Source organism: Lithobates pipiens, unplaced genomic scaffold (genome assembly GCF_037356315.1).
Source record: "Lithobates pipiens isolate NorthernLeopardFrog02 unplaced genomic scaffold, aLitPip1_a1.2 Scaffold_27, whole genome shotgun sequence".
NCBI lineage: Eukaryota > Metazoa > Chordata > Amphibia > Anura > Ranidae > Lithobates > Lithobates pipiens.
The window spans coordinates 35,861,972-35,883,105 of record NW_027507788.1 but is presented as its reverse complement, the minus strand read 5'-3'; the positions used below and the strand labels follow the sequence as shown (position 1 = coordinate 35,883,105).

Genomic DNA, 21,134 nt, shown 5'->3' with positions numbered 1-21,134 from the left:
ATCGGGGCCCCTGGGATCTCTGAGGACAGCTCTGCTCCTCAGTGTGGACGGTGATTTCTGTTCCCTCAGAGCAGAAGGAGGAGAGGAAACACACACAGATCATTACACAAGCCGGTCCCGCCCACACAGCCCGACACTGGACCCGCCCCCTGGTCAGGTGACATCAGTCCTAATCACACTTACTAGTTCTCCGATAGAGGTGCGATGAAGAAGCTGGGGGTGTAGTCTCTGATTTTACCACCAGAGTGCGCTGTGTCGGGTCTCACTCCCTCCTCCTGGAACCACCTACAAAATGGCGCCGGTCGGCCTGCGAGCGCTAACCGCCCGCTCCCTCCAGCCAATCAGATGCCGCTGCGTGACGCACGCTCTGGCTGATATCTCCGCTGTACGGAGACAGATAGCTGCAGAGAGGATTGAGCTTTATCCTCCCTCCAGCCTGCAGGGGGCAATAGAGCGCCGTTGTGTAGTGAGGGAAGGCTGCCCGTTCTTCCCCTCCTCTATGCCTTTCTCACATAACTGCAAGGAGGAAGGAAAAGATGATTCACAGTGTCTGGAAGTGCAGGGGGGTCTGTGCTGATTGATTATCAGTGCAGCCCCACCAAGAAAGCCCACACTGGACCACCAGGGATTGTCACCACCAGATATACCACCCTAGACCACCAGGGATGCCAATCAGTGCCCACAATGGGCATCACTGATGGGCAGCCCTTATTGTTTGGCACCTTATCAATGTTTGACAGGGCAGCCCCATCAGTGCCACCTATGTAAACCCATCAGTGCCGCATATTAGTGACCACCATCAGTGCAGCCCCATCTGTGCCCTCTTTCAGTGACACCTATGTATACCCATCAGTGCCACATATTAGTGCCCATCATCGGTGCCACCTTATCAGTGCTTGTCAGTGCAGCTCTATCTGTGCCGTCTGTCAGTGCCACCTATGTAAACCCATCAGTGCTGCATATCAGTGCCACATATTAGTGCCCATCATCAGTGCTACCTTATTAGTGCCCGTTAGTGCAGCCCCATCAGTGCCCACCAGTGATGGAGAAAACATACTTATTTCCTAAGTATTTTCTTTCAAAGTTTTCGTTTTTTTTGTTTTTGTTTTTGTTTAGCAGAAAATAAAACCCGCAGAGGTGATCAATTAACACCAAAATAAAGCTCTATTTGTGGTAATAAAATGATAACAATGTGGTTTGTGTACAGTGTAGCATGACCGCGCAATTGTCATTCACAATGTGACAGCGCTGAAAGCTGAAAATAGGTCTGGGCAGGAAGTTGTATAAGTTGCTCGGTATTGAAGTGGTTAATATTAAAAACCTGAGTATTACTTCACATTTGTCCTCCTCCGCAGTGTCACCATTTTTCCTCATAACCCCTCCCCCCCCCCCCCCCACTAAACTCATGTATATGTCCATATATCTTCTATCGAGTGTCCAGACAATCTGATGCGTCTTTTCACGTTTAAAAAAAATATCGGGTATGATCTCTAGCCGTGACCCTCAATTTACTAGGGTAAAGGAGATTTAACTTTTTTATTATCCAATTTTCTTTACAATTTTGTTAAACACTTTTTAAAATATTTCACAGTGCTTCTGGGGAAGGGATGGGGGGTATGGGGCAGTGGATGGTGTCAGTAGCACACAGCGGGCTGGAGGAGGAGAACACGGGGGTGGGGGGAATGGGGGTGGGTTTGAGGTGCCGCGGCGGGATGGTTGTTTGCCGCCCCCCAAACAAAAAACCACCAACCGTCACTGGAGTGTATGGTGGTGGATGGTATGTGCAGGAGAGGAGTGCAAAGAGTATGGAGGTGGGTAGTATGTGCAGGAGAGGAGTGCAGAGTGCATGGAGGTGGGTAGTATGTGCGGGAGAGGAGTGCATGGAGGTGGGTAGTATTTGCGGGAGAGGAGTGTATGGAGGTGGGTAGTATGTGCGGGAGAGAAGTGCATGGAGGTGGGTAGTATTTGCGAGAGAGGAGTGCATGGAGGTGGGTAGTATGTGCGGGAGAGGAGTGCGGAGTGTATGGAGGTGGATAGTATGTGCGGAGTGTATGGAGGTGGGTAGTATGTGCGGGAGAGGAGTACATGGAGGTGGGTAGTATGTTTGGGAGAGGAGTGCATGGAGGTGGGTAGTATGTGCGGGAGAGGAGTGCAGAGTGTATGGAGGTGGGTAGTATGTGCGGGAGAGGAGTGTATAGAGGTGGGTAGTATGTGCGGGAGAGGAGTGCATGGAGGTGGGTAGTATGTGCGGGAGAGGAATGCATGGAGGTGGGTAGTATGTGCGGGAGAGGAGTGCATGGAGGTGGGTAGTATGTGTGGGAGAGGAGTGCATGGAGGTGGGTAATATGTGCGGGAGAGGAGTGCGGAGTGTATTGAGGTGGGTAGTATGTGCGGGAGAGTGCGTGGAGGTGGGAAGTATGTGCGGGAGAGGAGTGCGTGGAGGTGGGAAGTATGTGCGGGAGAGGAGTGCGTGGAGGTGGGTAGTATGTGCGGGAGAGGAGTGCGTGGAGGTGGGTAGTATGTGCGGGAGAGGAGTGCGTGGAGGTGGGTAGTATGTGCGGGAGAGGAGTGCGTGGAGGTGGGTAGTATGTGCGGGAGAGGAGTGCATGGAGGTGGGTAGTATGTGCGGGAGAGGAGTGCATGGAGGTGGGTAGTATGTGCGGGAGAGGAGTGCAGAGTGTATGGAGGTGGGTAGTATGTGCGGGTGAGGAGTGTATGGAGGTGGGTAGTATGCGCGGGAGAGGAGTGCGGAGTGTATGGAGGTGGGTAGTATGCGCGGGAGAGGAGTGCATGGAGGTGGTTAGTATGTGCGGGAGAGGAGTGCGTGGAGGTGGGTAGTATGTGCGGGAGAGGAGTGCGGGGAGGTGGGTAGTAAGTGCCGGAGAGGGGTGCGGAGTGTATGGAGGTGGGTATTATGTGCGGGAGAGGAGTGCATGCAGGTGGGTAGTAAGTGCGGGAGAGGAGTGTATGGAGGTGGATAGTATGTGCGGAGTGTATGGAGGTGGGTAGTAAGTGCGGGAGAGGAGTGCATGGAGGTGGGTAGTATGTGCGGGAGAGGAGTGCATGGAGGTGGGTAGTATGTGCGGGAGAGGAGTGCGTGGAGGTGGGTAGTATGTGCAGGAGAGGAGTGCGTGGAGGTGGGTAGTATGTGCAGGAGAGGAGTGCATGGAGGTGGGTAGTACGTGCGGGAGAGGAGTGCATGGAGGTGGGTAGTATGTGTGGGAGAGGAGTGCGTGGAGGTGGGTATTATGTGCGGGAGAGGAGTGCGTGGAGGTGGGTATTATGTGCGGGAGAGGAGTGCATGGAGGTGGGTAGTATGTGTGGGAGAGGAGTGCATGGAGGTGGGTAGTACGTGCAGGAGAGGAGTGCATGGAGGTGGGTAGTATATGTGGGAGAGGAGTGCATGGAGGTGGGTAGTATGTGTGGGAGAGGAGTGCGTGGAGGTGGGTATTATGTGCGGGAGAGGAGTGCATGGAGGTGGGTAGTATGTGTGGGAGAGGAGTGCATGGAGGTGGGTAGTATGTGCGGGAGAGGAGTGTATGGAGGTGGGTAGTATGTGTGGGAGAGGAGTGCATGGAGGTGGGTAGTATGTGCGGGAGAGGAGTGTATGGAGGTGGGTAGTATGTGTGGGAGAGGAGTGTATGGAGGTGGGTAGTATGTGCATGTGAATATAGGTGTGACACCCGTTATTATTGTCCCTCCTGTCCTGACAATCCCGCTCTTTGCATTGATGAATGTTTTGAGCACTACCATACATTAGTGGAGTTTTACCGTAGAGAACAGCACTGCACAGACTAGACACTTTCACAGGATCTCCATCACATTTTGAGAGACCCAAACCGTTACAGTTACAAATAAAAGTGTAAAAAATTAAAAGTAAAAAATACACAAAAAAATATAAAATAAGAAAAACAAATTGTCAGTAGAAAGAATAGTGGGCCATCATTGGTTTTAGAGGGAGCAATAGTGACCTATTATTGGAGTCAGTGGAAGGAATTGTGACCCATCATTGGTTCCAGTGGGAGGATCCTATTGTTTGTGTCAGTGGAAAGAATAGTGATCAAAAATTGGTGTAAGTGAAAGGGATGTTGACCCATCAGTGGTGTCAATGGAAAGAATAGTGAGCCAACATTGGTGTCCGGGGGATCAATAGTGACCCATCTAAGGGTGTGGAATTTTGATATAATATTTTATATTTTGCCACACGTGGAAAGATGACAAACTTTTTTTTGTTGCACAAAGTTGTCACTAAATGATATATTGCTCACATATGAATGGGGTTATGTGGAATTACACCCCGAAATAAATTCTGCTGCTTCTCCTGAGTGCGGGGATACCACACATGTGGGACTTTTTGGGAGCCTAGCCGCGTATGGGGCCCCAAAAACCAATCACCACCTTCAGGATTTCTAAGGGCATACATTTTTGATTTCACTCCTCACTACATATCACAGTTTTGAAGGCCATAAAATGCCAAGATGGCACCATCCCCCCCCCCCAAATGACCCCGTTTTGGAAAGTAGACACCCCAAGCTATTTGCTGAGAGGCATGGTGAGTATTTTGCAGCTCTCATTTGTATTTGAAAATGAAGAAAGAAAAGAAAAATGTAATTTTCTTTCTCGTACATCACGGGACACAGAGTCTCAGTAATCACTGATGGGTTATATAGGGTGTCACTAGGTGATTGGACACTGGCACACCCTAGACAGGAAGTTCAATCCCCCATATAACCCCTCCACTTACTGAGAGTACCTCAGTTTTTCCGCCAGTGTCTTAGGTGTTGGTCACGAGTAAAGATGTGCTGTGCTGAGCTCCACTGGAATATCCTACACTGGGGCAAGCCGTGCAACCGGATCCATTCAAAGTCTCTTTTCCAGGCCGAATTGGATGGTACCCGGGCCTCGTGTCCAAACAAACAAGGTTTTACCTGTAACCCCTGAAGAGTTGGCATACCCCAACGAAACGCGGCGGGCTTACATAGATGCATGATGTCCATACAGATGATTTTATGTCTCTTATTTTGTTTTACTCTAGACTTTCCAACATCAATAAAAATCAAAAAACTGGAGGTGTCATAGGTACTTCACTTTCTTTTAAAGCCAACATCCCAAAAACGTAGAGGTTCTACCAAAAAGCAAATCACCTCAAAATGGCAGGACTTTTCAGGCATAGACTGTGAGACTTACAACGTACATATAAAATCATACAATCACTTTATTATAACAATTTATCAAAAAGTATACACATAATAAAAAAGATACACAAATGTATTTTCAGGTATGCAACCTAGTTACATCCAAACTTGTTCAAAAATGAAAACAATTCTTTTCAATGTATATACAGGTGTGACATATCTATAACATAATCACATATGCACAACCAACTGAATCAATAATCTGCATATGATATGTCCTACGTGTTACGGAGTTTTCTCCTTCCTCAGGCATCCATCATTTATGCAGGTCTATGTTATTCAAAGTTTTGATCTACAATGATAAATAAGAACACGTGTACATGTATATAGACCTTGTTGGCGTAGGAGAGAGGAAAAAAAAAAAAAAAGGGGGGGAAAAGGGGATTATGTACCTAATCATACTCACATGCATAGAAGTGTGTTCCAAATAAGGTCATAGCATGACCAATTAATGTGAACTTTCAAACCAATTTGGTTGTACAAGTAGCAAAGACAGAGAGGCAGAACGCACAGAAGGGCAGAGTTAGGGACGAAGACGACACCTTCTCCCCTCTCTCCTAGCCCAATACACTGTGTGGAGCGATGAAAGATGTGTTTAAGGGTCCCCCAAAGACACAAACCGGGACCGCGTAGATAGGCAGCTGGAATGTATAAGGGAGAGGGGGAAGAAAACTTGTACAGCAAGATAAGGGATTTTTTTTTTTACCCAAATTGGATGGTACCCGGGCCTCGTGTCCGAAGATACAAGGATTTACCTGTAACCCCTGAAGAGTTGGTATAACCCAACGAAATGCGTCGGGCTTACATAGATGCATGATGTCCATACAGATGATTTTATGTCTCTTATTTTGTTTTACTCTAGACTTTCCAACATCATTCTGCCCTTCCAGTGGCCCATGTTGTGCAGGACTTGTTTTTACTTTATGATATGCCAAGTACCATGGCGTCAATATTTATATGTGGTTTTCAGCATGCGCAGCGTGTATGCGATTTTTTGCATGCATTTTTGTGTTATTCAGTATGTTATACATGATCTCACCCAGTATAATAAAATGTTCTTTGCTAAAACTGCTTTTTGATATACATCTCTCGTTCCAAAACTCCCCTTTTTTGTCGGTACACACAAAAGCAACACTGTGTTTCATGTCCCACGTTTACTTTATATAGTGATTGGCCTCATTTAAAGTCCCGCTGACCGCTTTCCCTTCTTTGTCTAAATTTTGGGATGGAGGCCAATTACTTTTGGTGCCTTGGACCCCATCATTCTTTATACCTATTCAAGATGGCCACCACGACCTCTGGCCAGACCGTTCATGAGAGGCACTATGACCTATGTGGCCCACCCCAGTCGCCGAGATGGCTGCTGACGTCCGCGCAATGCGCAGAGCGGGCAGGAAGACGCTGAGGGACTCAGAAAAGCCAGTGTAAGGGGGGGGGGGCGCCCAATATAGTAGCCAGGAATGAAGGTACAATATCACAAGGAAGGGAAGGAAGAAAGCAAAAAAAGAGAGAGGAACGCAAAGAAAGGAAAGTGAGAGAGAATGGATGACAGGAGGGAGAAATGGAAGGAGAAGGGAAATAGATATAGCTTCTTTCTCTGCTGCAGACTTGAGCAAATCGCAGTATAGAAATGCAAATAGGAGCTCTTAGTTACGAGACAACTGCTGTCCCAAAAGACCCACAGAAGGGACTGCCTATCTTATCAGTGCATTTATCTGCCCACGAATAAGGACTGCACCTGGGAAAGGCTTGAACCCAGCTGGAAGATGCCAACTGCAGAGGTAAGGAACATTCGACCACCATTCACTGACCATGCGGTATGAGGGGGAAAAAGGAGAATGCTGGGAGTGCACTAATCCTTTTCTTTTATAATATTCGCTGGTCCTGAGGGAGGAGCCAAGGCGGAGCTTGTCACAGGTATGCTGAAATGGGGGCACCAGGAAAGATCATTTGTGTCCTGGAGATAACTTTGCTGGCACTGACTCTGGAACTATCCAAGCACAATCAAATGGGAGGTCAATTAGCCACAGCTCAAGAAAGCCCAAGTAACCTCTAGAGCAGCCATTCTCAACCAGGGTTGGCTAGGGGTTCCTTGAGCTGTGGCTAAGCTCCTATCTGATGGTGCCTGCATATCTCCAGGTTGCACACCACCTGGTAGAGCCAGTGGTATGACTGCAAGGCTGCTGTAAGGGCAGCCTTCAAACACCACCAATGTAAGGGGGCATTTTCCCAATGACCCCTAATGGACTAATCTTACCAGGGGTTCTCTGAGATTTTCTATCTCAAGATTTGTTCTGGGATAAAAAGGTTGAGAATAGCTAATCTAAGGAAAACCCTGCTTGTGAATGCTTGCACTTGATTGCAATACTGTAGTGCTACCGTATAGTCAACCTGGGGAAAATCTCATTGCTACACATGTTCTTTACATTTCGGGTGACCTGGCCCTTGCTTGACCCAGAGGGAAGCTAGTCCTCTTCTGAGGGACCCAAAACAGATCATTTTACAAAGGCTCACCCAAAGTCCTTAACATGATTGCTGTTTGTGGTCTAGCCCAATGCCTAATGCCTTTCAGCATACGGCTTTTTTTCTCAGGCATTTTTGCCCCCTTTATTTTCACCTGGTGACCCTATAACATATCCTGTCCTAGAGTGACAATGCTTAACTCAATGTACTATATCCATGGAGAAGCCATGTTGTCAGTCTAATGCCCCATACACACTATCAGATTTTCTGCTGATTTTTTTTTCCTTCAGATTTACCAAAACCATGTAGTGGAAGGGCCTGCCTGATTGCATAGAAATTGAAACTCCTAAGATTTGACCTCATATTATATGGTTTTGTTTTTTATCTGTGTTGCAACCCGCCGTTTCACACAGGCAAAACCGCCCTGCAACACAGCAAAACCGGACCATCAGCACACTGTAAAGCCGCCCCGCAACAGTGAGGCACAATGTGAGAACTACGGTCGTCCCCCCCCCCCACTGTTTGTATAGGCTTCAATTGTGGCCCTGAAATGGTATCTCCCATCAAGGGATGCCTCCTATGATGTGCGCTTGCGCCCTGGTCACATCACTCCAGCTGATCGGCATATCAGCTGAAGTGCCGCTCCGTTCTGCGCATGCACGGGCACTATTCGATGGGGGGCACTTCTCGACAGAACACTGGAAGCAGGAAATGTGGATAGGGGGCAGTAATCACACTGTGTGTGTGTACACTCCAATGTCATCTAAGAGCGATCCTGTCTAATGTGCTGGAGGGGCGCTATAGTGACAGGAGAGGATGAGGAGGGGAAGGTCACAGGGAAATTGTACACAATGAAGGGGGGGGGTAATAGTTTGTACTTTGGATGTTTGTGGAAAAGGGGGATGGGCATTTATCTGTGCTGAGAAGTGTAATCAGGATAAGGGGGTGTATTTGCTAGAAGGAGGATTGGGTCGGAATATGAGCTAGGGCAGTTTTGGGGGATTTGAGCCGTGACGGGGAATGCTTTCTCTAAGGGTGTGGGAATTTCTGCTAAGAGGGGGGAATTTGTGCTTTGGGAGATTTGGGTAGGGAGGAAGAATTTGTGCTAGGAAAAGGGTAATTTGGAGGGGGTTGTGGATTTGTGGGGGGATTTGTTATACAAGGAGGAATGGGGGGGGATTTGCTCTTGAAGTAGTGATTTAGGGGATTTTTTTTTTTTGCTGGGGGGATTTGTGTTAGGAGGCGGGGTCGGGAGGATTTGTGTTAGGAGGCGGGGCGGGGTTGAGGGAGGATTTGTGTTAGGAGGCGGGGTTGAGGGAGGATTTGTGTTAGGAGGCGGGGTTGAGGGAGGATTTGTGCTGGGAGAATGGATTGGGGAGGATTGTTGCTACAAGGGGGGATTGCAAGGATTTTTGCAAGGAAGAGGGATTGGATGGATTTGTGCTAGAAAAAGCGATTTGGGGGATTTGTTCTAGGAGGAGGGATTGGCGGAAGGATTTGTGCTAGGATAGGGAATTGGGGGAGTAGATTTCTGCGGGAGATTTGGGTAGGGAGGAAGATTTGTGCTAGGAAAAGGGTAACTTGGATAGGGTTGTAGATTTGGGGGACGATTGGGAATTGGGGGAGTAGATTTCTGTTAGGAGGGGGGATTGGGGTGGGATGTGAGTTGGGGAGGCATAATAACTGTGTAGTGGATACTCCATCTTTGAATTAGATGTAATGTTGAAAAGTGACCCGTTGCTGCAGGCACCTGATAGCTTATCGGTATCTAATGTGATTGGTATATATATGGAATGGCGGGGCTGCGCTGCTGTAGTGATTGCCAAATTAGTTTATGCAACAAAGCTAACATGACATTGATGTGCAAGGATGTAAATAATGGCGATTTAAATAATGTGACATTGAGCAAATAAATATTGAAAACGTGAGAATTCATATAATAATACAATCCATGCCACTTTAGGTGCTGATAACAGTACAATAAATATTTGAAAAAGAAGGGGCAAATACCGCAAATGAATCTATAAAATACGGAGGCATTCATCTGTCAATGTGCAGCGATTGCTCTGAAGACAGCAGAATATTAATAGTGATTTATAAACATAAGACTCCAAAGTAAAGAGGGAGATGGAAAATCTGAGGCTACTTTCACACTGGAGGCGTTTTTCAGGGGCTAAAGGGTTAAAAAATAGCACCTATAAATCGCCTGAACCCCCCCCCCCCCCCCAGTATGAGAGCCCCGAGTGCTTTCACACCGGGGCGGTGCACTGGTGGGACTGGAAAGAAAGTCCTGCAAGCCGCATCTTTGGGGCGTTTTGGGAGCGGTGAATACATCGCTCCTAAAACGCACCTAACATTGAAATCCCGCAAAGCGTTTCGGCAGTGGCACCTTTAACCCTTTTCTGGCCGCTAGTGTGGGTTGAATGTGCCACTAAAATGACGGTAAAGCGCATCTTTACTGCCGACAACCCCCCCGCCCCCACCAAAATAATAGCGTGTGGGGGGCCCTGTCATGCAGTGTATTGGGGCCCCTGTCGTGCAGGGTGTCGGGGCCCCTGTCCTGCACGGTGTCGGGGCCCCTGTCCTGCAGGGTATCGGGGGGCCTGTCATGCAGGGTGTTGGGGCCCCTGTCATGTAGTGTATCAGGGGCCCCTGTCCTGCTGGGTGTTGGGGCCCGTAATGCAGTGTATCCAAGCCCCTGTCATGCAGGGTGTGGGAGGGGGGGCCCTGTCATGCAGGGTGTCGGGGCCCCTATCATGCATGGTGTGGGGGCCCCTGTCATGCAGGGTATTGGGGGACCCCTCTCCTGCAGGGTGTCGGGGGCCCATGTCATGTAGGGTGTCGGGGGCCCCTGTCATGCATTGTGTCGGGGCCCCTGTCATGTAGGGTGTTGGGGCCCGTCATGCAGTGTATCAGGGCCCCTGTCATGCAGGCCAGCGCTGCCGATGCACCTGCAAAGCGTTTTGGCAGTGGCGCCTTTAACCCTTTTCTGGCCGCTAGTGTGAGTTGAAAGTGCCACTAAAATGACGGTAAAGCGCAGCTTTACTGCCGACAACCCCCCCGCCCCCACCAAAATAATAGTGTGTCCCTTTAGTGTTGTAGGAGGGATGGGGGGGATTTGTGCTGGGAGGGGGGCTGGTCAGGTAGGGGGAAGGAGCCACTGTCATATGAAGTTGGAAACCCCTGTCGTGCAGGGTGTGGGGGGCCCCTGTCATGTATTGTCGGGACCCCGGTCATGTAGGGTGTGGGGGGGCCCCTGTCCTGCAGGGTGTTGGGGCCCGTCATGCAGTGTATCAGGGCCCCTGTCATGCAGGGTGTGGGGGGCCCCTGTCATGCAGGGTGTGGGGGCCCCTGTCCTTAAGGGTGTCATGTAGGTTGGGGGCCCCTGTCATGTAGGGTGTGGGGGGTCCCTGTCATGTAGTGTATCTGTCAGGTGGGGGGGAAGGAGCCACTGTCATATAAGAAGTTGGGAACCCCTGTCGTGCAGGGTGTGGGGGTCCCTGTCCTGCAGGGTGTCGGGGGGCCCCCTGTCATGCATGGTGTCGGGGCCCCTGTCATATAGGGTGTGGGGGGCCCCTGGCATGCAGTGTATTGGGGCCCCTGTCATGCAGGGTGTCGGGGCCCCTGTCCTGCACGGTGTCGGGGCCCCTGTCCTGCAGGGTATCGGGGGGGGGCCCTGTCATGCAAGGTGTTGGGACCCCTGTCATGCAGGGTGTCGGGGCTCCTGTCATGTAGTGTATCAGGGGCCCCTGTCCTGCTGGGTGTTGGGGCGCGTCATGCAGTGTATCAAAGTCCGTGTCATGCAGGGTATTGGGGCCCCTGTCATGCAGGGTGTCGGGGCCCCTGTCATGCAGGGTGTGGGGGCCCTTGTCATGCAGGGTATTGGGGGGCCCCTCTCCTGCAGGGTGTCGGGGCCCCTGTCATGTAGGGTGTGGGGGCCCCCTGTCCTGCAGGGTGTGGGGGGGCCCCCTATCCTGCAGGGTGTGGGAGGGCCCCCTGTCCTGCAGGGTGTGGGAGGGCCCCCTGTCCTGCAGGGTGTTGGGGCCCGTCATGCAGGATATCAGGGCCCCTGTCATGCAGGGTATCAGGGGGGGGGGCCCCTGTCCTACAGGGTGTCATGTAGGGTGGGGGCCCCTGTCATGTAGGGTGTCCCTGCCATGTAGTGTATCGGGGGCCCCTGTCCTGCAGGGTGTTGGGGCCCGTCATGCAGTGTATCAGGGCCCCTGTCATGTAGAGTGTGGGGGGCCCCTGTCATGTAGGGTGTGGGGGGCCCCTGTCATGTAGTATATCAGGGTCCCTGTCATGCAGGGTGTGGGTTACCCCTGTCATGTAGGGTGTGGGTGGCCCCTGTCCTGCAGGGTGTCATGTAGGGTGGGGGCCCCTCTCATGTAGGGTGTGGGGGGGGTCGCTGTCATGCAGGGTGTGGGGGGCCCCTGTCGTGCAGGGTGTGGGGGTCCCTGTCATGCAGGGTGTGGGGGCCCCTGTCATGTAGTATATTGGGGACCCCGTCCTGCAGGGTATGGATTGCCCCTGTCATGCAGGGTGTGGGGGCCCCCTGTCATGCAGTGTATCGGGAGCCCCCTGTCGTGCAGTGTGTGGGGGGGTCCCTGTCCTGCAGGGTGTCAGGCCCCTGTCATGTAGCATATTGGGGCCCCTGTCCTGCAGGGTGTTGGGTGCCCCTGTCGTGCAGTGTATCGGGGGGCCGTCATGTAGGGTGTGGGGTGCCCCTGTCATGTAGTGTATCGGGGGCCCTGTCATGTAGTATATTGGGGCCCCTGTCATGCAGGGTGTGGGGGGCCACTGTCATGCAGGGTGTGGGGGGCCACTGTCATGTAGTATATATCGGGGCCCCTGTCCTGCAGGGTGTCGGGTGCCCCTGTCATGTAGGGTGTGGAGGGCCCCTGTCATGTAGTGTATTAGGGGATGGGGGGGCCCCTGTCATGTAGTGTATCGGGGCCCCTGTCATGTAGTGTATGGCGGAGGGGGGCCCTGTCCTGCAGTGTATGGGAGAGGGGGGCCCTGTCATGTAGTGTGTGGGGGGCCCCTGTCATGTGTATCAGGGGATGGGGGGCCCCTGTCATGTAGTGTATGGGGGAGGGGGGGCCCTGTCATGTAGTGTGTGGGGGGGGCCTGTCATGCAGTGTAGCGGGGCCCCTGTCATGTAGTGTGTGGGGGGCCCCTGTCATGTAGTGTATCGGGGCCCCTGTCATGTAGTGTATGGGGGAGGGGGCCCTGTCCTGCAGTGTATGGGGGAGGGGGGCCCTGTCATGTAGTGTGTGGGGGGCCCCTGTCATGTGTATCAGGGGATGGGGGGCCTCTGTCATGTAGTGTATGGGGGAGGGGGGGGCCCTGTCATGCAGGGTATCAGGGCCCCTGTCATGTAGGGTGTGGGGGGCCCCTGTCCTGCAGTGTATCGGGGCCCCTGGGATCTCTGAGGACAGCTCTGCTCCTCAGTGTGGACGGTAATTTCTGTTCCCTCAGAGCAGAAAGGAGGAGAGGAAACACACACAGATCATTACACAAGCCGGTCCCGCCCACACATCCCGACACTGGACCCGCCCCCTGGTCAGGTGACATCAGTCCTAATCACACTTACTAGTTCTCCGATAGAGGTGCGATGAAGAAGCTGGGGGTGTAGTCTCTGATTTTACCACCGGAGTGCGCTGTGCCTCCTCCTGGAACCACCTACAAAATGGCGCCGGTCAGCCTGCGAGCCCTAACCGCCCACCCCCTCCAGCCAATCAGATGCCGCTGCGTGACGCACGCTCTGGCTGATCTCTCCGCTGTACGGAGACAGATAGCTGCAGAGAGGATTGAGCTTTATCCTCCCTCCAGCCTGCAGGGGGCAATAGAGCACCGTTGTGTAGTGAGGGAAGGCTGCCCGTTCTTCCCCTCCTCTATGCCTTTCTCACATAACTGCAAGGAGGAAGGAAACGACGACTCACAGTGTCTGGAAGTGCAGGGGGGTCTGTGCTGATTGATTATCAGTGCAGCCCCACCAAGAAAGCCCACACTGGACCACCAGGGATTGTCACCACCAGGTAGACCACCTTAGACCACCAGGGATGCCAATCAGTTCCCACAATGGGCATCACTTATTGGCAGCCATTATTGTTTGGCACCTTATCAGTGTTTGACAGGGCAGCCCCATCAGTGCCACCTATGTATACCCATCAGTGCCACCTTATCAGAGCTTGTCAGTGCTGCCCCATCTGTGCCGCCTATCAGTGCCCATCCATGCCCCCTTTCAGTGCCACCTATGTAAACTCATCAGTGCCGCATATTAGTGACCATCATCAGTGCAGCCCCATCTGTGCCCTCTTTCAGTGACACCTATGTATACCCATCAGTGTCACCTATCAGTGCCACATATTAGTGCCCATCATCGGTGCCACCTTATCAGTGCTTGTCAGTGCAGCCCCATTTGTGCCGCTTGTCAGTGCCACCTATGTAAACCCATCAGTGCTGCATATCAGTGCCACATATTAGTGCCCATCATCAGTGCCACCTTATTAGTGCTCGTTAGTGCAGCCCCATCAGTGCCCACCAGTGAAGGAGAAAACATACTTATTTCCAAAGTTTTTTCTTTCAAAGTTTTCAGGCTTTTTTTTTTTTTTTTTTTTGTTTTTTTTTGTTTAGCAGAAAATAAAACCCGCAGAGGTGATCAATTAACACCAAAATAAAGCTCTATTTGTGGGAACAAAATGATAACAATGTGGTTTGTGTACAGTGTAGCATGACCGCGCAATTGTCATTCACAATGTGACAGCGCTGAAAGCTGAAAATAGGTCTGGGCAGGAAGTTGTATAAGTTGCTCGGTATTGAAGTGGTTAATATTAAAAACCTGAGTGAGACAGCATAAGATTAACGAATTTCTCTCCAAATTTGGCCCTAAGCGTATTTCTCAGGAAAATGCCCAAAAGCTGAATACTCCCTTATCCGAAGAAGAATTCGATAAAGCAATCAAAGAGATGAAAGTAGGGAAGGCACCTGGCCCAGACGGTCTTCCTTTGACATATTACAAAACATTTACAGACATACTTAGACCCCGCTTTCTCCTAGCATATAAATCCTTCGCCTCTACTTCCCATGCCCCCCCTCATATGCTTGAAGCACACATTACAGTAATACCGAAAGAGGACAAAGATCCTTCCCTGGTCACGAATTACCGCCCCATTTCACTCATTAATGTGGATGTCAAGATTTATGCTAAAATTCTAGCGAATCGCTTGTTGCCGCTTCTCCCGTCTTTGATCTCTTTAGATCAAGTGGGATTTATCCCAGGACGGGAAGGTAGGGATAACACTATTAAAGCGCTTAACATCCACCATTGGTTGACCTCAACCAAAAAACAAGGATTCTTTCTTTCCCTGGACGCCGAGAAGGCGTTTGACAGGGTGGCCTGGGATTACATGGACTCGACCCTCAAAGCAATAGGATTGCCGGACTTATTTATCTCATATATTCGGGCTCTGTACTCCCAACCGACCGCCAGAGTGCGGGTCAATGGCCACCTGTCAAACGCCTTCCGGCTCCACAATGGTACGAGACAGGGTTGTCCCCTCTCACCTTTACTTTTTGTCCTCACTCTCGAACCTCTTCTCAATAAACTAAAATTGAATCCAGATATTAATGGCGTTTCAATCAATACCCGCATTTATAAATTAGCAGCTTTTGCGGATGACATTCTTCTTTTCTTAACCAACCCGCATATCTCCATCCCCAATCTTCTTTCCGACTTGGAGATGTTCCAATCCATCTCCAATCTTAAAATAAATTACTCCAAATCCATTGCCCTGAATGTAACTCTCCCCGCAGAGATGGTAACGCAATGTAAAGCAAATTTCCCCTTTAATTGGGCTGATCACTCAATCACTTATTTGGGAATTAAAATACCGACGTCCCTCTCCAACCTCTTAAAGGAAAACTTTCTCCCAACTTTGCAAAAAACCAAATCAGACCTTAAGAACTGGAGAGCTCTACAAGTGTCCTGGTTCGGTAGAGCTGCACTCCTTAAAATGACTATTCTTCCACGCTTCCTTTACTTATTACAAACGATACCGATCAATATTCCCTCGTCCTTTTTCCATTCTTTCCGTCAAATATGTTCCGCTTTTATATGGCAAAATAAAAGGCCAAGAATAAGTTTTACACGCCTTACCCTTCCAAAAATCAAAGGTGGAATTGCCCTTCCTGACCTACGTCGATACTATTGGGCCACACATCTTGCCAGGATTGTGGACTGGAATGTTCACCAAAATGTAAAAGATTGGGTACCACTAGAACACTTTGTCTCTACACAAAATCTTCGATCACTGCCCTGGATAAATCCACGCCATATACCGATACAGCACAAGAAACATCCGCTGATTGGGCCCACACTGTCTGTTATTCACAAGGCATTGAAAACAATATATCCGCACCCATGGCTGAGTCCTCTTACCCCACTGAGAAACAATCCCGATTTTCCACCAGGCAAGAGTCCCATTTATCTGGCCAACTCCTGGCCCCACACAGATCTTACTGCTAGGCAATTCTTCGACAGGAGAAAGAATTTCAGATCATTGGCTGATTTGAATACCACGGCTTCCCCTATCCACATCTCCGACTGGACGTATAGACAATTACATCACTTCTTGACTGGACGACATAATATAGACTATTGGACAAGAGATTTGAACACCCTAGAAAGTCTTTGTACACAACACGAACCACAAAGACATCTCATCTCCATCCTGTACACATATCTCTTCATGGGAGATTCAGCGTTCTCCAGCAAGCCTTACTCCTCATGGGAGCAAGATCTAGCTATCAAACTTTCTGACTCAGAGTGGGAAACCATTTGTACTTATATTCTCAAAGGATCCCTTAATGTAGCGGTTCAGGAAGGAGGATACAAAATTCTCTCCAAATGGTATAGAACCCCTTCCCTGCTTCACAAATTCTCAGATAATAATTCCAACTTATGCTGGCGCTGTGGCAAGGCGGAAGGGACCATGCTTCACATTTGGTGGTCATGTTCCGCCCTTCAGAATTACTGGAGATCTGTCCATGACACCATAATTGCTGTAACATCCCAAACCAATAATTTTTCCCCTGCTTCCTACCTACTTCACTACACCAAAATCCCCAGGACACGCTACTTTAAATCACTCAATATGATTATGATTAACACGGCGCAACAATGCATCCCATGTCATTGGCGATCCTCTACAGTACCAACCATAGCGGAATGGTTCCGTAGATTAAATAACACCGAAACCATTGAAGAATTAATTAGCATATCCAATGACACAGTCACAAAATTTTCAGAAATATGGCAGGACTGGCGCCGTTTCAAACTTACTGACGCTTACTCCTCACAATTGGGTTAAATAATTCTCATATACTAGATTATACCCTTCTCAGTGTCACCCCTATCCTCTAAATTTAATCTTTTCCACCCTTCCTTTCCCCCATAATATGTATTTCTGATTGTTCTGTTTTCCCATTCGATAGCTCAGAATATCTTAGTGTTCCCTCCTTTCTAGTTAATGCACCCTTAAGGTTGGTTCTAGATTCAACTATATCAGTAACTAAGATCTTTAATGTGACTCTTTCCACGGTTGGAAATTGGTTAAATTCTGGAGTAAGCTGTTGATCTATTAACTATTTATCTACGCATTCATGCCTTATTGTGCCATGTATATTCTGATGCTATACTTACTCCATTGTTTGTATTTCTCTGTATGACTTCTTTACCTCAATAAAAAAATTTTGTGGAAAAAAAAAAAAAAAAACCTGAGTATTACTTCACATTTGTCCTCCTCCGCAGTGTCACCATTTTTCCTCATAACCCCTCCCCCCCCCCCCCCCCCACTAAACTCATGTATATGTCCATATATCTTCTATCGAGTGTCCAGACAATCTGATGCGGATTTTGACGTTTAAAAAAAAAAATATCGGGTATGATCTCTAGCCGTGACCCTCAATTTACTAGGGTAAAGGAGATTTAACTTTTTTATTATCCGACTTTCTTTACAATTTTGTTAAACACTTTTTAAAATATTTCACAGTGCTTCTGGGGAAGGGATGGGGGGTATGGGGCAGTGGATGGTGTCAGTAGCACACAGCGGGCTGGAGGAGGAGAACACGGGGGCGGGGGGAATGGGGGTGGGTTTGAGGTGCCGCAGCGGGATGGTTGTTTGCCGCCCCCAAACAAAAAACCACCAACCACCACTGGAGTGTATGGTATGTGCAGGAGAGGAGTGCAGAGAGTATGGAGGTGGGTAGTATGTGCAGGAGAGGAGTTCTGAGTGTATGGAGGTGGGGGGTATGTGCGGGAGAGGAGTGCATGGAGGTGGGTAGTATATGCGGGAGAGGAGTGCATGGAGGTGGGTAGTATGTGCATGAGAAGAGTGCATGGAGGTGGGTAGTTTGTGCGGGAGAGGAGTGCATGGAGGTGGGTAGTTTGTGCGGGAGAGGAGTGCATGGAGGTGGGGGGTATGTGCGGGAGAGGAGTGCATGGAGGTGGGGGGTATGTGCGGGAGAGGAGTGCATGGAGGTGGGGGGTATGTGCGGGAGAGGAGTGCATGGAGGTGGGGGGTATGTGCGGGAGAGGAGTGCGGAGTGTATGGAGGTGGGTAGTATGTGCGGGAGAGGAGTGCATGGAGGTGGGTAGTGTGTGCGGGAGAGGAGTGTATGGAGGTGGGTAGTGTGTGCGGGAGAGCAGTGCATGGAGGTGGGTAGTATGTGCGGGAGATGAGTGTATGGAGGTGGGTAGTATGTGCGGGAGATGAGTGTATGGAGGTGGGTAGTATGTGCGGGAGATGAGTGTATGGAGGTGGGTAGTATGTGCGGGAGATGAGTGTATGGAGGTGGGTAGTATGTGCGGGAGATGAGTGTATGGAGGTGGGTATGTGCGGGAGATGAGTGTATGGAGGTGGGTAGTATGTGCGGGAGAGGAGTGCATGGAGGTGGGTGGTATGTGCGGGAGAGGAGTGCATGGAGGTGGGTGGTATGTGCGGGAGAGGAGTGCATGGAGGTGGGTGGTATGTGCGGGAGAGGAGTGCATGGAGGTGGGTGGTATGTGCGGGAGAGGAGTGCATGGAGGTGGGTGGTATGTGCGGGAGAGGAGTGCATGGAGGTGGGTGGTATGTGCGGGAGAGGAGTGCATGGAGGTGGGTGGTATGTGCGGGAGAGGAGTGCATGGAGGTGGGTGGTATGTGCGGGAGAGGAGTGCATGGAGGTGGGTGGTATGTGCGGGAGAGGAGTGCATGGAGGTGGGTGGTATGTGCGGGAGATGAGTGTATGGAGGTGGGTGGTATGTGCGGGAGATGAGTGTATGGAGGTGGGTAGTATGTGCGGGAGATGAGTGTATGGAGGTGGGTAGTATGTGCGGGAGATGAGTGTATGGAGGTGGGTATGTGCGGGAGATGAGTGTATGGAGGTGGGTAGTATGTGCGGGAGAGGAGTGCATGGAGGTGGGTAGTATGTGCGGGAGAGGAGTGCGGAGTGTATGGAGGTGGGTAGTATGTGCGGGAGAGGAGTGTATGGAGGTGGGTAGTATGTGCGGGAGAGGAGTGCATGGAGGTGGGTGGTATGTGCGGGAGAGGAGTGCATGGAGGTGGGTGGTATGTGCGGGAGAGGAGTGCATGGAGGTGGGTGGTATGTGCGGGAGAGGAGTGCATGGAGGTGGGTAGTATGTGCGGGAGAGGAGTGCATGGAGGTGGGTAGTATGTGCGGGAGAGGAGTGCATGGAGGTGGGTGGTATGTGCGGGAGAGGAGTGCATGGAGGTGGGTGGTATGTGCGGGAGAGGAGTGCATGGAGGTGGGTGGTATGCGCGGGAGAGGAGTGCATGGAGGTGGGTGGTATGTGCGGGAGAGGAGTGCATGGAGGTGGGTGGTATGTGCGGGAGAGGAGTGCATGGAGGTGGGTGGTAAGCGCGGGAGAGGAGTGCATGGAGGTGGGTGGTATGTGCGGGAGAGGAGTGCATGGAGGTGGGTGGTAAGCGCGGGAGAGGAGTGCATGGAGGTGGGTAGTATGTGCGGGAAAGGAGTGCAGAGTGTATGAAGGTGGGTAGTATGTGCGGGAGAGGAGTGCATGGAGGTGGGTAGTATGTGCGGGAAAGGAGTGCAGAGTGTATGAAGGTGGGTAGTATGTGCGGGAGAGGAGTGCATGGAGGTGGGTAGTATGTGCGGGGGGGGGAGTGCATGGAGGTGGGTAGTATGTGCGGGAGAGGAGTGTGGAGAGTATGGAGGTGGGTAGTAAGTGCGGGAGAGGAGTGTATGGAGGTGGGTAGTAAGTGCGGGAGAGGAGTGCATGGAGGTGGGTAGTATGTGCGGGAGAGGTGTGCATGGAGGTGGGTAGTATGTGCGGGAGAGGAGTGCGGAGTGTATGGAGGTGGGTAGTATGTGCGGGAGAGGAGTGTATGGAGGTGGGTAGTATGTGCGGGAGAGGAGTGTATGGATGTGGGTAGTATGTGCGGGAGAGGAGTGCATGGAGGTGGGTAGTATGTGCGGGAGAGGAGTGCGGAGTGTATGGAGGTGGGTAGTATGTGCGGGAGAGGAGTGTATGGAGGTGGGTAGTATGTGCGGGAGAGGAGTGCATGGAGGTGGGTAGTATGTGCGGGAGAGGAGTGCGGAGTGTATGGAGGTGGGTAGTATGTGCGGGAGAGGAGTGTATGCAGGTGGGTAGTATGTGCGGGAGAGGTGTGCATGGAGGTGGGTAGTATGTGCGGGAGAGGAGTGTATGAGGTGGGTGGTATGTGCGGGAGAGGAGTGCATGGAGGTGGGTGGTATGTGCGGGAGAGGAGTGCATGGAGGTGGGTGGTATGTGCGGGAGAGGAGTGCATGGAGGTGGGTGGTATGTGCGGGAGAGGAGTGCATGGAGGTGGGTGGTATGTGCGGGAGAGGAGTGCATGGAGGTGGGTGGTAAGTGTGGGAAAGGAGTGCGGAGTGTATGAAGGTGGGTAGTATGTGCGGGAGAGGAGTGCGGAGTGTATGGAGGTGGGTGGTATGTGCGGGAGAGGAGTGTATGGAGGTGGGTAGTATGTGCGGGAGAGGAGTGCGGAGTGTATGGAGGTGGGTGGTATGTGCGGGAGAGGAGTGTATGGAGGTGGGTAGTATGTGCGGGAGAGGAGTGCGGAGTGTATGAAGGTGGGTAGTATGTGCGGGAGAGGAGTGTATGGAGGTGGGTAGTATGTGCGGGAGAGGAGTGTATGGAGGTGGGTAGTATGTGCGGGAGAGGAGTGTATGGATGTGGGTAGTATGTGCGGGAGAGGAGTGTATGGATGTGGGTAGTATGTGCGGGAGAGGAGTGTATGGATGTGGGTAGTATGTGCGGGAGAGGAGTGCATGGAGCTGGGTAGTATGTGCGGGAGAGGAGTGCGGAGTGTATGAAGGTGGGTAGTATGTGCGGGAGAGGAGTGCATGGAGGTGGGTAGTATGTGCGGGAGAGGAGTGCGGAGTGTATGGAGGTGGGTGGTATGTGCGGGA

General features: G+C 51.0%; 1 long non-coding RNA gene across 1 annotated transcript; it reads right to left on the bottom strand.

The window, feature by feature from the left end:
* Window positions 1-5,197: 5,197 nt before the first annotated feature.
* Window positions 5,198-13,331, bottom strand: LOC143933169 (uncharacterized). The gene is made up of 2 exons (XR_013263020.1): window positions 13,255-13,331; window positions 5,198-5,487 (listed from the first exon to the last, which is right to left on the bottom strand). It is a non-coding gene; the product is annotated as an uncharacterized LOC143933169 (long non-coding RNA).
* Between the last annotated feature and the right edge of the window lie 7,803 nt (window positions 13,332-21,134).